This window comes from Nannospalax galili, unplaced genomic scaffold (genome assembly GCF_000622305.1).
Source record: "Nannospalax galili isolate Female #2095 unplaced genomic scaffold, S.galili_v1.0 scaffold617, whole genome shotgun sequence".
In the NCBI taxonomy this organism is placed as follows: domain Eukaryota; kingdom Metazoa; phylum Chordata; class Mammalia; order Rodentia; family Spalacidae; genus Nannospalax; species Nannospalax galili.
This window is the reverse complement of record NW_008341872.1, coordinates 2,405,299-2,417,451: the sequence shown is the minus strand read 5'-3', so window position 1 is coordinate 2,417,451 and position 12,153 is coordinate 2,405,299. Positions and strand designations below refer to the sequence as shown.

The 12,153-nt window shown below is 37.2% G+C and overlaps 1 long non-coding RNA gene across 1 annotated transcript in view; it reads left to right on the top strand.

Annotated features, from left to right (window-relative positions):
* The first annotated feature begins 258 nt into the window (after window positions 1-258).
* The window catches only part of LOC115071097, a 264,390-nt gene continuing 252,495 nt past the window's right edge, over window positions 259-12,153 (top strand). The window contains exon 1 of the long non-coding RNA XR_003850212.1: window positions 259-312. This is a non-coding gene — a long non-coding RNA (uncharacterized LOC115071097). The remainder of the gene's footprint in view (window positions 313-12,153) is intronic.

The window sequence follows — 12,153 nt, the reverse complement described above, 5'->3', positions numbered from 1 at the left end:
ATCCAGAAGTCGGTCCAGGACCTCTGCCTTGACCTCTCTGTTATGTTATCTCATGGTGCCCAGAGCAAGAGTAAACAGAATGAGCAAACACGAATCTCATTCTGAAACTGCGTGCTGTAATTATGCTTCTTCTCTGCTGTTTGTGGATTTCCCTGGTATGGAAAACAAGTCCCAACTCAAACAAAAACAATGCTATTACTCTCTTGACTCTTAAAAATCATTCAACAATTGAAATTCTAAATTCCATTTCTGGTGAGGCTCAGCAGAGGCAGGAGGTGATCAGCTCTCCCCGTTTCTGAATAAATGTCACAGGTAATGTCCTTAAATTGTCCATGGGAAACTTCTGGTTAAAGACTCCCTTATTTTATTTACTTTTTCTCTCTTTTGACTGTGAACGCTTTAAACAAATCTCAAGCCTGTGATGACTTAGGTTCCTTCCTGGTGGAATGTGATGCTTTGTGGCTTCCTCTAAGAGTCAGTCTCCATCACGGCAGAGTATATGTCCATCTTTGTGTAGCCACGTCTTCCTAATGTTGGGTCCAGTGTGTTGAGTAAATATGAGTCAACGAATAAGTAATTCTACCATTTACATTCAATTCTTCTTTGAAATTTTCCTCAATGCATATTAACAAAATGAATGTTACTATGTCTTCTGTTTGAAGGCTTGCTTTTTCCTATCTGAAAATGTGTGGCTATTGCAGCATAGTCACAACAGCCAACACATGAAATCAACTTGTGTTCATCAACAGATAATTGATAATTAATATGAAATTTAAGAGTGTATAAATATACACCTGAGTATACACACAATAGAATATTATTTAGCCTTAAAAATATGAAAATTCTCTCATGATTGAACACAGAGGATATTATGCTAAGTGAAATAAACTGGCATAGAAAGACAAATACTACATGATTTAACTACATGTGAATTCCAAAACATTGAATTCAAATAAATATAGAGTAAAAGGGTGGTTACTAGAGTTTGAGGGTACAGATGTGGTCAAAAGAGAGAAGTTGACCAAAAAGTTCAAAGTTCTGTTTTGTATCAATAAGGCTCAAAGAACCATTGCACAACAAGATGACCATAGTTGATAGAATATAATATGCTTAAAATTGATAAAAATGTTTTCACTACAAAAAGATTAGTATATGAGATGATGGATATTAACCTAATATAAATATTTTTGGGTGCTGGAGAGATGGCTCTGTGGTTAAGAGTACTGACTGCTCTTTAACAGAGGACCTGGATTTGATTCCCAGCACCCGCATGGTAGCTGACAACCATCTAGTTCCAGGGAAATCTGATGCCCTCTTTTGACCTCCATGGGCATTGCACCACACAGGTGCACTTATACACATGCAGGCAGTACACTCATACCCATAAAAAACAAAAGGTCCATGATGTGTTTATACATCAAAATATCACATTACATCCCATTAATGTATGCAATAATTATTTATCATTTTAAAATAAAATATGAACATTATTCCATTTCAATATATGTATTTTGAAATATTTTATTATTTTTTATTTTATGTGTATGAGTGTATTGCCAGCATGTATGTAAGTGCACTCATGTTGTGAAATGCCCATGGAGGTCAGAAGAGGGCACAAAATTCCCTGGAACTGGAGTTATAGAGGGTTGTTAGCTGCCATATGGGTGCTGGGAATTGTACCTTGGTCCTCTGCAAGAGCAGCAGTGCTCTTAACCACTGAGCCATCTCACCAGCCCCAATATCTGTATTTTCTGTAACGTGTTTCTATGTTTAGGTGTATGTGGAGGCCAAAGGTTGACACTGTGTGTCTTCCTCAATTCTCCCCACCTTATTTTTTCTGACAGGGTCTCTCCCTGCCCTTGGAGCTCATTGATTCCACTAAACTGACTGGCCTGCAAGCCCCAGGATCCTCTTGTCTCTACCACCCTAATGCAGCAATTACAGGTGCACCTCGGTTTTTAAGTAGGTGCTAGGGATCCAACTCAGGTCCTCATGCTTGTGCAGCAAGTACTCTGCCAACTGAACCATCTCTCCACCTCTGTCTTCTATAGTTTTCTATATGTCGGTATTATAATTTTCCTACTGTTGGTCACATTTTTCACGTTTCTTTACACTTTAAATAAAATTGCAAAGAAAAGATGTGTAGATGATTTCCTGCACAGTTCCTCTTTTCTGAAGGCTGAATTGCCAGAAAGGGCATTGCTAGGTCAAATATTATGCATTTTTAAAAGTCCCACCCCCCAATTTTCCTCTGGAATGCATGGATCACCTTGATATAGAACGTCTTTTTCTAAACAGCCTCATTACTGGCAGGTTTCTCTTCTCAAAGATTTTTTTTTGTCATTATCTTGAAGCATTATATCACAGTTTTAATTTACATCTATTTCTGTTCTTTTGATTCCAGGCATTGCAAGAAGTGTAACAGGAATGATATTTTTGAAATATATTAATGTTCTTTTCCTTTTTGTGCTTCCTTTTACACGATTCGTCTCCTATCCAGCCAGAGGCATCCAGTGCTTTGGGGGAAGCATAAGACTCTTAATAATGGAATGAAAAGGGAAAGAAATGTTCAACATCTACCTTTTGAATTCTAAAATAGGACTTCTGATCTGTGTTAAGATAATTGTCTTAAAAGACAGGGTCTCTTTAAAAAGTAAACTTTTAAAATAGAATATAATGTACTCACAAAGAGTGATACAGGTTCTAAGCTCTGATGTGATGCCTTTCGCACCTTGAATGTAAATCCAGGCACTGTAGTCTCAGAGAGGATCATGGCCAATCCCCACAGACTCTGCCCCACTCAGTCTCCCTTCCAGCACCATAGATTGACTTATCCAAACAAAATGATTCACTCAGTATGTGGGTTATGATCTGGATTCTTTCTCTTCGAATTAGATTTATGAGACTTACCGTGTTACTGTGTATGGTATTACATTGTGCAATTTATTGATGACTATGCCGTTTTATAAATATGTCACAGTTTATCTTTTCAATTCAGTTAATGAAAACTACAGGTACCAATACTTATTACTGTGCCTTAAAATATTTAGCTGCATGATTGCATGTATAGCAGTATTGGATCTTAGGGTGGTTTTAATTTGCATTTCCCTACTGATTAATGACATCAACCACTAGCCAACTTTTCATATACTTGTTGGTTAGGTATGTATCTTCTTTTTGTAAAGTGCTTATTCGAGAGGGTTTTCTTTTTGTTCGTCTCCTTGCCCATTAAAGTCATTTTCTTATTGATTTGTAATAGCTCTTTACACATTTGGATATACATGCTTTGTTAAATAAGTATTTTGTAACTTTTTTCACTATTGGTTTGTCTTTCTACTTTTAAAGTGTCTTGTCATTAAAACTCTTAATTAATTATTTTTTTTGCATGTGAAACATGCTTTGTTAAATAAGTATTTTGTAACTTTTTTCACTATTGGTTTGTCCTTCTACTTTTAAAGTGTCTTGTCATTAAAACTCTTAATTAATTAATTTTTTTGCATGTGAATGTGTTGTGTGTGTGTGTGTGTGTGTGAGTATGGTGTGTGTGTGTGTTTGCTGGTGTGTGCAACTGTGTGCCTTTGTGTGCATGAAGGTCAGAGAGGATGTTGGGTGTCTCTCACTCTTCCTCTTATTCTTTCACTGAACCTGGAGTTAGACTGGTGGCTGTCAAACCCCAGGGATCCTCCTGTCTCTGCCCTCCACAGCACTGGGTTATGCTGTTTTTAAACATGGGTGCTAAGATCTGAACTCAGGTCGTCATGTTTGTGTAGTAAGGGATCTTAGCCACTGAACCCCATCTCTAGCACACACCCCTCATTCTTAATGTTAAAGAGATCTTCTTTATTGCTCTTTTCCTTTATGATTTGTGATTTTGTATTTTGCATGAGTATTGCCTAGTTAAGGTCAGAAGATATTCTCTTAAGTTGTCTAGAAGCTTTGTAGTTCTATTTTCTTATTTATAAAATCCACCTAATGCTAACTCCTGCATATGAGCCAAAGCAAGGGGTCAAGATTCACTTTTTCCTTTTATGGACATTCTAGTTACCCACCACTCATCATTAACATGGGCTCTGAGCTGACAGTTTTTTGGCCTCCTCTGTGGACTTCTTACAAGTTAATTGATGCCTCATTAGGTAGAGGCAGAGAGAGTCAAGTTTCCTCAACTGTGTTCTCTTTGGGTTTCTGGTCTCTCAAGTCTGGAATGCCTTGGTTGTTCTTAGATGGCTTCAAGCAGCTGTGCAAAAATAGTGGTGCAAAACTTTAGACAATTTCTGTATGTTTTAGAGTGGAGTTTTGGTTGATTCAAGCTACTCTGTTTTAGCTAGAAAGAGAATCCCAAAGAAGCTAGGCTTTCTTGTAAAAGAGAAAGACTTTCTCTATTTTATAAAGCTCCCCATACATATGGCAGGCAGGTTTGATGAATCTATGTATAATAGTTTTATTGTAAGTCATGGTGAAGAGGGACAGAAGAACATGAGAGAGGTGTGCTCAGATAGGAGGAGGATGCAGAAGAAATGTCACCGTGGAAGAAAGGGGAAGATTCTGAGGAGCAAAGACATGGTGATAATGCAGCCAGCATTCCTTAGGAATCCTGTCCTCACTGACTTGGGCTTTAGCTTAAGAATTCATGGAGTTAGGGACTGGCAAGATGGCTCATTAGTTAAAGGTGCTTGCCACCAAGTCTGATGACTTGAGTTCAGGGGACCCACATGGCGGGAAGAAAGAACTGATTTCAGCAAGTTATCCTGTGATTTCCACACATGCATCATGGCATATAGGCATGAACGGGCACACACATAGACAAAATAACAAATAATGGGCTGAAAAGGTGACTCAGTCCTTAAGAGCACTTGCTGTTCCCAGCACCCACATTGTGGCTCACAACCATTCCTAACTCCAGTTCCAGGGTATCTGATGCTCTCTTCTGGCCTCCTCAGGTACCAGGCACGCACATAGTGCACATACATACATGCAGGCAAAACACCCATTCACATAAAAATAAAGAAATCTAAGAGTTATTTTGAAAAAGAATAGAAAAGAATCTCTGCATCTCAAAAACAAAAATAAATGTATTTCAAAAACAATTCATGGAGATAAATAGATAGATCTTAGAGTCTAGAGTGAAAAGAGAAACTAGAAACCAGAATAAAAGCACAATTTACCAGAATATGACATTCAAATGGTAAGCAGAATGGAAAACTCTATTTTTAGGCACAAATATCCATATTGTTAATTCATGCAGAAAAGTAAAAGAATGATAAACAGTTAAGGGACTGTCACCTGGGTGGAGGCGGGGAGGAGGGCAGCTTGGGCAGGGACTCATAGGAAACTTCAGTAGTCCTGAGCACAGCCCTTTCCCATGATGGCAGTGGATTCTTGAATGTTTGTTATTATGCTTTGCAATTTAACACACATATATTATGTAGATTGTTTTGAAGGATCTAATTTTCCAAAATCAAAATTTCAAAAGAAAAAGAGAAGAAGAACACCAGGCAGGGAAAGCCATGTCTTAGTAATGACTCCCAGGGATCACTGGGCAGGTTTTAGTGAATTCCAGGAGATATCCAACAGCCCACACAGCTCTGTCACTCTGCTCTCCACCACCGTGGGACCACATGAGCATCTCAGCCATTTTGAGGAAACCTCTGTACTTAAAGGAGACTGAGGTAGCTTCAAATACGAAGGGATTTAGTGATTTCTCATTAAGAAGGTCTTCCTCCCTCACCCCCATATCACCGGTGTTAATTAAAGTTGATTACCTGTTCTCCAAAGTTCCTTCCAGGTTTGTGAGTCTAAGGACTAGAGACAACCTTGGTTCTCTTGAGCAATCACTGTAACTTCACTTTTCATTTTATGATGTGACACAGAAATGTATCACAGATATGGAAAGTCATTATTTTAAATATATAGCCATTGGTGGTAGTGCCATTGGGTCCCTTACTTCATAAAGATAAATCACTTTAGAATGATTTTTAACTTTTCTTAACAAGTTGTGTGTTTTAAGACCTTCAGAGGCAGGGAGGGAGGGAGGGAGGGGATCTAGAATACAGAAAGTTAAACACAGCATGGAAAGGATTTATCAGGTAAATGTTATGGATTGTTGTGATTTAATTTATGGGATTAGTTTGACTTTCAATTACTGGGCATCACATTGAATCACTTTATATTTTGAACTCTGTAACTAGGACTTGGTACACTCGATCTTTCATTTGGAGAGGGATTATCAATAATTAGACACTGTGGCCTTATTGATCAGCTAATCAATACCCACATTAATCACAAGTGGTCTAAAAACAATTCACTCTTTGCATTAAAAGGAACCAGTGTGATCAAATTAGCATCTTTTGCTATGAGCTGAGCAAAGATGTGAGTTTCCAAAGCAAAGGAGTTCTGAGAGAGATGTGCTCACAAAATTCAAAGTCTGGTCAACTGCTGTAAAATGAAAGTGGTCTAACAAGAATCAATCAAATTCTGATTATGGAGGTTTTGTTTTGCTTTGAAATTTGTATAATGTAGCAAAATGTTATTTATTGTATAAAGTGGGACAGAATGAGTACAATCTTTCCTATACTTTTTTTTTCCATTTCTTTTTTGGAAGTACTCGCTCACTATGTAGTCCAGGCAAGCTTTGAACTTGCAATCCTTTTCCCTCAGCCTTCCAAGTACTGGGATTCCAGGTGTGGGCCACCATTCTTAGGTCCTATACTACACTCTAAATGAATACTGGCCATTCATTCATTCTTGTGTTTAAGCTAGTACTGGAAGCTAGTTTATGTTAAATCATCCAGGTATCATCCAGGTTCTAGAAGAATGGTTTAATTGAATGTGAAACTGATTTATGAACTCTGAAGAATGAGGAGTATTCCCATTTCAGAAGATGGGCCTATCATCTCAAACAGAGTTCCAGAATGGAAGCAACTTTTCCTTGCCTCAATGTGGTTTATCTGGTATCAAATCCAAGCAACTTGGTGGGTAGTAGGGAAGTCTGGTCTTGTCTTGTCCATACTGGCTTTGACCACACTCCTTCTCAGGCTGTCACTCAAACCAGTGGCTGTCAAATAAGGTCACAGATTCACCCAATGGCTTTTAATAATTTGACATTACTTTCATATGAATAATTTATATTCTCCAAAGTAGGAGACTATTATTTGTGGTTAGTAAATGGGAAATAATGAGGCACATAGTTTTAGGGCTGTTTTTATTACTGAATGGTATCTGTAGAGTTGTGGGAAGTTAAAGTATAAAGGAAGTGGAAGTAATTTTTTTTTCTTTTTAAAGATCATATCAGAGGCAGAAATGACATATCACAGATGAAAATAATACTGGCTGTCTCTTTAAATTTATCCATCACAAACACCACACAATTTCTTTGAAATGGGAGCTTACAGCAACATTCTGGTGTTTTTTTTGAAGTCAGTCATTTTCACTCTCTGAGGAAATCAAAAACTGACTTGTTTTGTCTTTGAGTTTTGGTCCTACTAGGAATAAGACAATCAAGATCATTTTTTATTTCTATTTTGGGATTTAAAGAATAAAACTATTTTTATTGTAAAAACTTGGAAAAAGTAGATGTGTACATAGGAAAAAAATCACTCACCAAATAATTTACACAAAATGGGATCATATTTTATTGTTTCGTATCCCATTACCTTTGATCTTTTCACACTCCATTAAATACCTTTCATTTATTCTTAATGATTGCTAGACATTCCACTGCAAGAATGTTACATGATTTCTCTATTAATAATTTATGTTTTTCTTTTATCACCATATGTGACAATTTTTAAATTAAAAATTTCTTTTTTACTTGGATTTTGGAAAATTCCTTGCAATATATTTTGGTCATATTTAGATCCTCTCCCCTAGTGGCACCTCTCTTATAACCCCCTGCTGGATTTCATGTACACTGTCATATTATTAAGGCCTATAAAGTCAACTTTATGTCTTCAAATTGCCTTTTGTGTGTGTCCATCCATTGGAGCCTGGTTAACCTATTTAGTTCACACCCTTAAAGAAAACCAACTCTTCTTCTCCCAGTAGTTATTGGTTGCCAATAGCTCCTCAGCTAAGGTTGGGGCTTCTTATCCATGTCCCCACATGTATTCCGGGAGTTTTTCTTGGTTTGAACTTGCATGGGTCTTCTGCACGCTGCTGAGAATTTTGACCATAAGTCTTTAATCTACATTTCTGATTATTTTCTCATAATAAGTTCCCGGGAATAGAGTTATATATTAAGTAGTAAGAATTTTTGTTTTAAAATCTTAATTTTTCTATCATCTATCTATTATCTATCAATCATCTATCATCTATCTATCTATCTATCTATCTATCTATCTATCAAAAAACAGAGAACCAACACCACCAGGCTCAATCAATTTATCTATATCTATCTATCTATCTATCTATCATCTATCAATCATCTATCTATCAATCAATCAATCTATGTATCTATCAATCATCTATCTATCTATCTGTCATTCTATCTATCTATCTATCCATCATCTATCCATCATCTATCATCTATCATCTATCCATCATCTATCATCTATCTATCTCTATCTATCTATCTATCTATCTACCTATCTATCTATCATCATCTGTCTACCTATCTATCATCTATCTATCTATCTATCTATCTATCTATCTATCTATCTAGTCATCTATCTTTTTGTGTATGGATCTAAGTGTGCCACAACATGCATATTAAGGTCTGAGGACAATTTATGGGAGATTGTTCTCTCCTTCCATCAGTGGGTTCAGGGATTAACTAAGGTCATTGGACTTGACAGGATCAACGCCTTTCTCCACTGAGCCATCTTACTGGTACTAAATAGTAAGAACTTAGCTAGGCGTGGTGGTGCATGCATCTGTGTGCATGTAGGGAAGCTAAAGAAGAGCATCAGCTATCCTGCTCTATCACTGTCTGCTTTATTTTGTTAAGATAAGGTCTCCCACTGAACTTGGAGCTAGTTTGGGAGCCAGCGAGCCCAGGAAATCCTCCTGTCTCTGCTCCCCACAGTGCTGGGGCTACAAGTGTGTGCAGTGTCATGCCTAGATTTTTACATGGGTGTTGGTAATTTGAACTCAGGTCCTCATGCTTGCAAAGCAATGAGTCTTACCCATGGAGCCATCTCCCCAGCTCCCATTTATATTTATTTTTAGAAAAGTGTGTGAGTGTCTTTACTTTTTCGATTTTTTGAGCAGTTTTCATTTTGTGCAGTTGATTATTAGAACTCCTGATGGAGTAGGATGTATCAACTCCATCTCACATTTTAAATCTGTTCATCTGATAATTGAAGAAGGCTGTGTAGATTCTATAATAGCTCATTAAAGAAAAACAGGTATTATATCCTGAGAGAGCATCTAAAGGACTTATACAAAGTGTAGTATGGATAGGAACCTGTTAGCAGGCCTTTTTAAATTTGCCTTTCTTTTTCTACTTTCTAAATGTTATCATTTTCAATGGAAAATAAGTCCTTAAATGAACAGTATCCACGTGTGATCCATGAGGGGTTGTCACCTAATGGGGAAATCTGGATTTTAAACTGTGTTAATAATATTTGAATATTTCTGTACACTGTAGTTTTTTTGTAAGCACTAATAAACAGTAAAAAAAAGAAAAACAGGTAGCTGTCAAGTCTCAAGTAATAAAAGTATAGCTTATAAAATTTTATGATTGTTTATTTATACTGTATATTTTCAGTTAATAATAAGTAGGTATTTATTCAGTACCCACTACTAGTCGATGGTTATAAATACCTATATAATGATAATTTTGTGTATGCATATATGTATATTTATATATCAAATACATATTTATCTGCCTCATAATTATTGCCTATCCTTAACAAATATAAAATCTGCTACTTTCTTACAATAATAGAATTTCCAAACAATAACTACAGACTCATTTCAATATATGCTTGTGAAGAAACAACTATTTGTGATTTCTCTCCCTTCAGCATTCACAACCTGGGGAGATGGAGGTATACACAATTAGCTTTAATGCAAGGCAGAATCTGATAAGTATCATAAGAAAAATCATAAACAGAACAGGCTCATGTAGGAAGGGGATCAAATCTAATTAAAGGTTGTCCTTTTGTGGACAATGAGTTCTGAAGTATCTCTTAGGTAATTTATAGTCTCCTTTTACTACTTCAAGTCTGGCCTGACCTCCAGTAAACAGGTAGATCTTTGACAAGAAGTGCAAACCAATGACAGGGGTGAGGTACACAGAGCAAGGAAGAGGAAGCAGTGGAAGGAGAAGAATGTTTGGGATGCAGGGCAAGTTGAATGCAAGCAGGGAGCTGGACCGTGTGTGGCCGAGTGTCTTAGAAAATTATAAATGTTTCAGTGTTAACAGGGTGAGAGTGGGGAACCAGCAGGAACCACACCAAGCTGACAAATTAAGTATTTTATGTTTCAAGCAATCGGGAGGGCTTGAACAGGTAAGAGCCATGGTCCGAGCTGGATGAGACAACTTTCCTGTGGTAGATGTCAGGTTTTGTATCTGTTAAGGATAAGCAATGATTATGAGGAGGAGACAGGCGGTGAAAACCCAGCAAGAGGTGAGAGTAGTGAGTGGTAGAATTGGATGACGGTCAGTAGAGAGGAGAGAAGGGACCTAAGGGACAGTTTGGAGGCAAAACTGATAAGATGTGGTGTTTAATTAGCTATAGTGAGGAAGACAGGAAGGAAATGGAGAAAGATAAATTCAAGATAAATTTGAGGTTTGGAGTTTGGACAATGGAAGCAGCACACCTTCAAGTCCTGTCAGAGAGGGAGTTTCCTTTACTGTGGTTTTGGAAGAAGAATACCACCTGGTGGGTTGGTATCAAAGACCTAAGGTTTTGGGATGGAAAGATGGCTCAGCAGTCAAGAGCATATACAATTCTTCCAGAGGACTCAAGTTCAGTTCCTGGCACACAACTCAGATGACTCACAACTGTCTAGAATTCTGGTTTCAGGGAATCCAATGACCTCTTCTGTCCTCTGAGGGCACCGTACTCATGTGCCCAAACCCCTAAATGGATGCACACGTATGCATATAATTATTACTATTTAAAAGTATTGATTTTTTTCAATTATGTGTATGTTTGTAACTGTGTGTGTATATGTGACCATGAGTGCAAGTGGCCTGGGAAGCCAGATGAGGAAGGCAGATCCCTTGAAGCTGTAGTTACAGGTGATTGTCAGCTACCTTATTTGGGTGCTTGGAACTGAACCTAGGTCCTTGGCAAGAGTAGAAAGCTCTCCTGACCACTGAACCATCTCTCCAGCCTCCTATACGTGTAATAAAAAAGGCACGATTTTTATATCAAAAGAAGAGCCCCTCCTTCTTTACTTCTAGCAGCATTACAAGCACACTGGTCAAGACTCTGGAAACAGTTTGGCTGGAGGCCTATCACAGTTATTTACCCAAGGCATTCTCTAATTTGTGGGACATGAAACAAGTGTCCCCATCCCTTACAAACTCAGTGTTCTTGTGCGAATTCATTATTTCGTGTGATGTTAAGAATTAAGTGAAATAATGAACATGAATAATTTGTTTTGTGACTGGAAAATAGTAGGAGCTTAATAAATGTCATTTAATTAATTAATGGTAAATATTTTGTTCTACTTTTGAAAACTAATAGTAGTGTTAAGTACAAGCATTGAATATACAATCACATCGAAATAAATAACATGGTGCATTACAGTAGAGTGAGCAACTGGCAGATGCCACCTCACCCAGGTGATCAAAGTGAGTGCTGTTGCTCATGTGACAGGCCAGCATCAAGAGTCTCCCAATGCAGAAAATAAAGAAACCTAAGCTATCCAGTGTCTAAGAAAGAAAACGAAGTTGAAAAAAAAAAACCACACACAAAAACTACTTGACTTTTTTGTACTCAGGGAGAAGGCTTAAGATCCCATTTAAAATGTCTACATATATTTAATTAAAATAACAAACAGTGATCATCATTGTGGAGTGCCAGCATTTCAGTAAATGCACTTGGTAACTCATCTGTGGAGAGTGATCGGGCTGAGTAAAGGTGTGTGCTTTCTGTGACCTTGAAACAGAGTTCAGAAATATGAAATGAAAAAGGTGTGGCAGATGTTTTTACATTTATTTATTTATTTATTCATTTATTTATTTATTTATTTATTTATTTT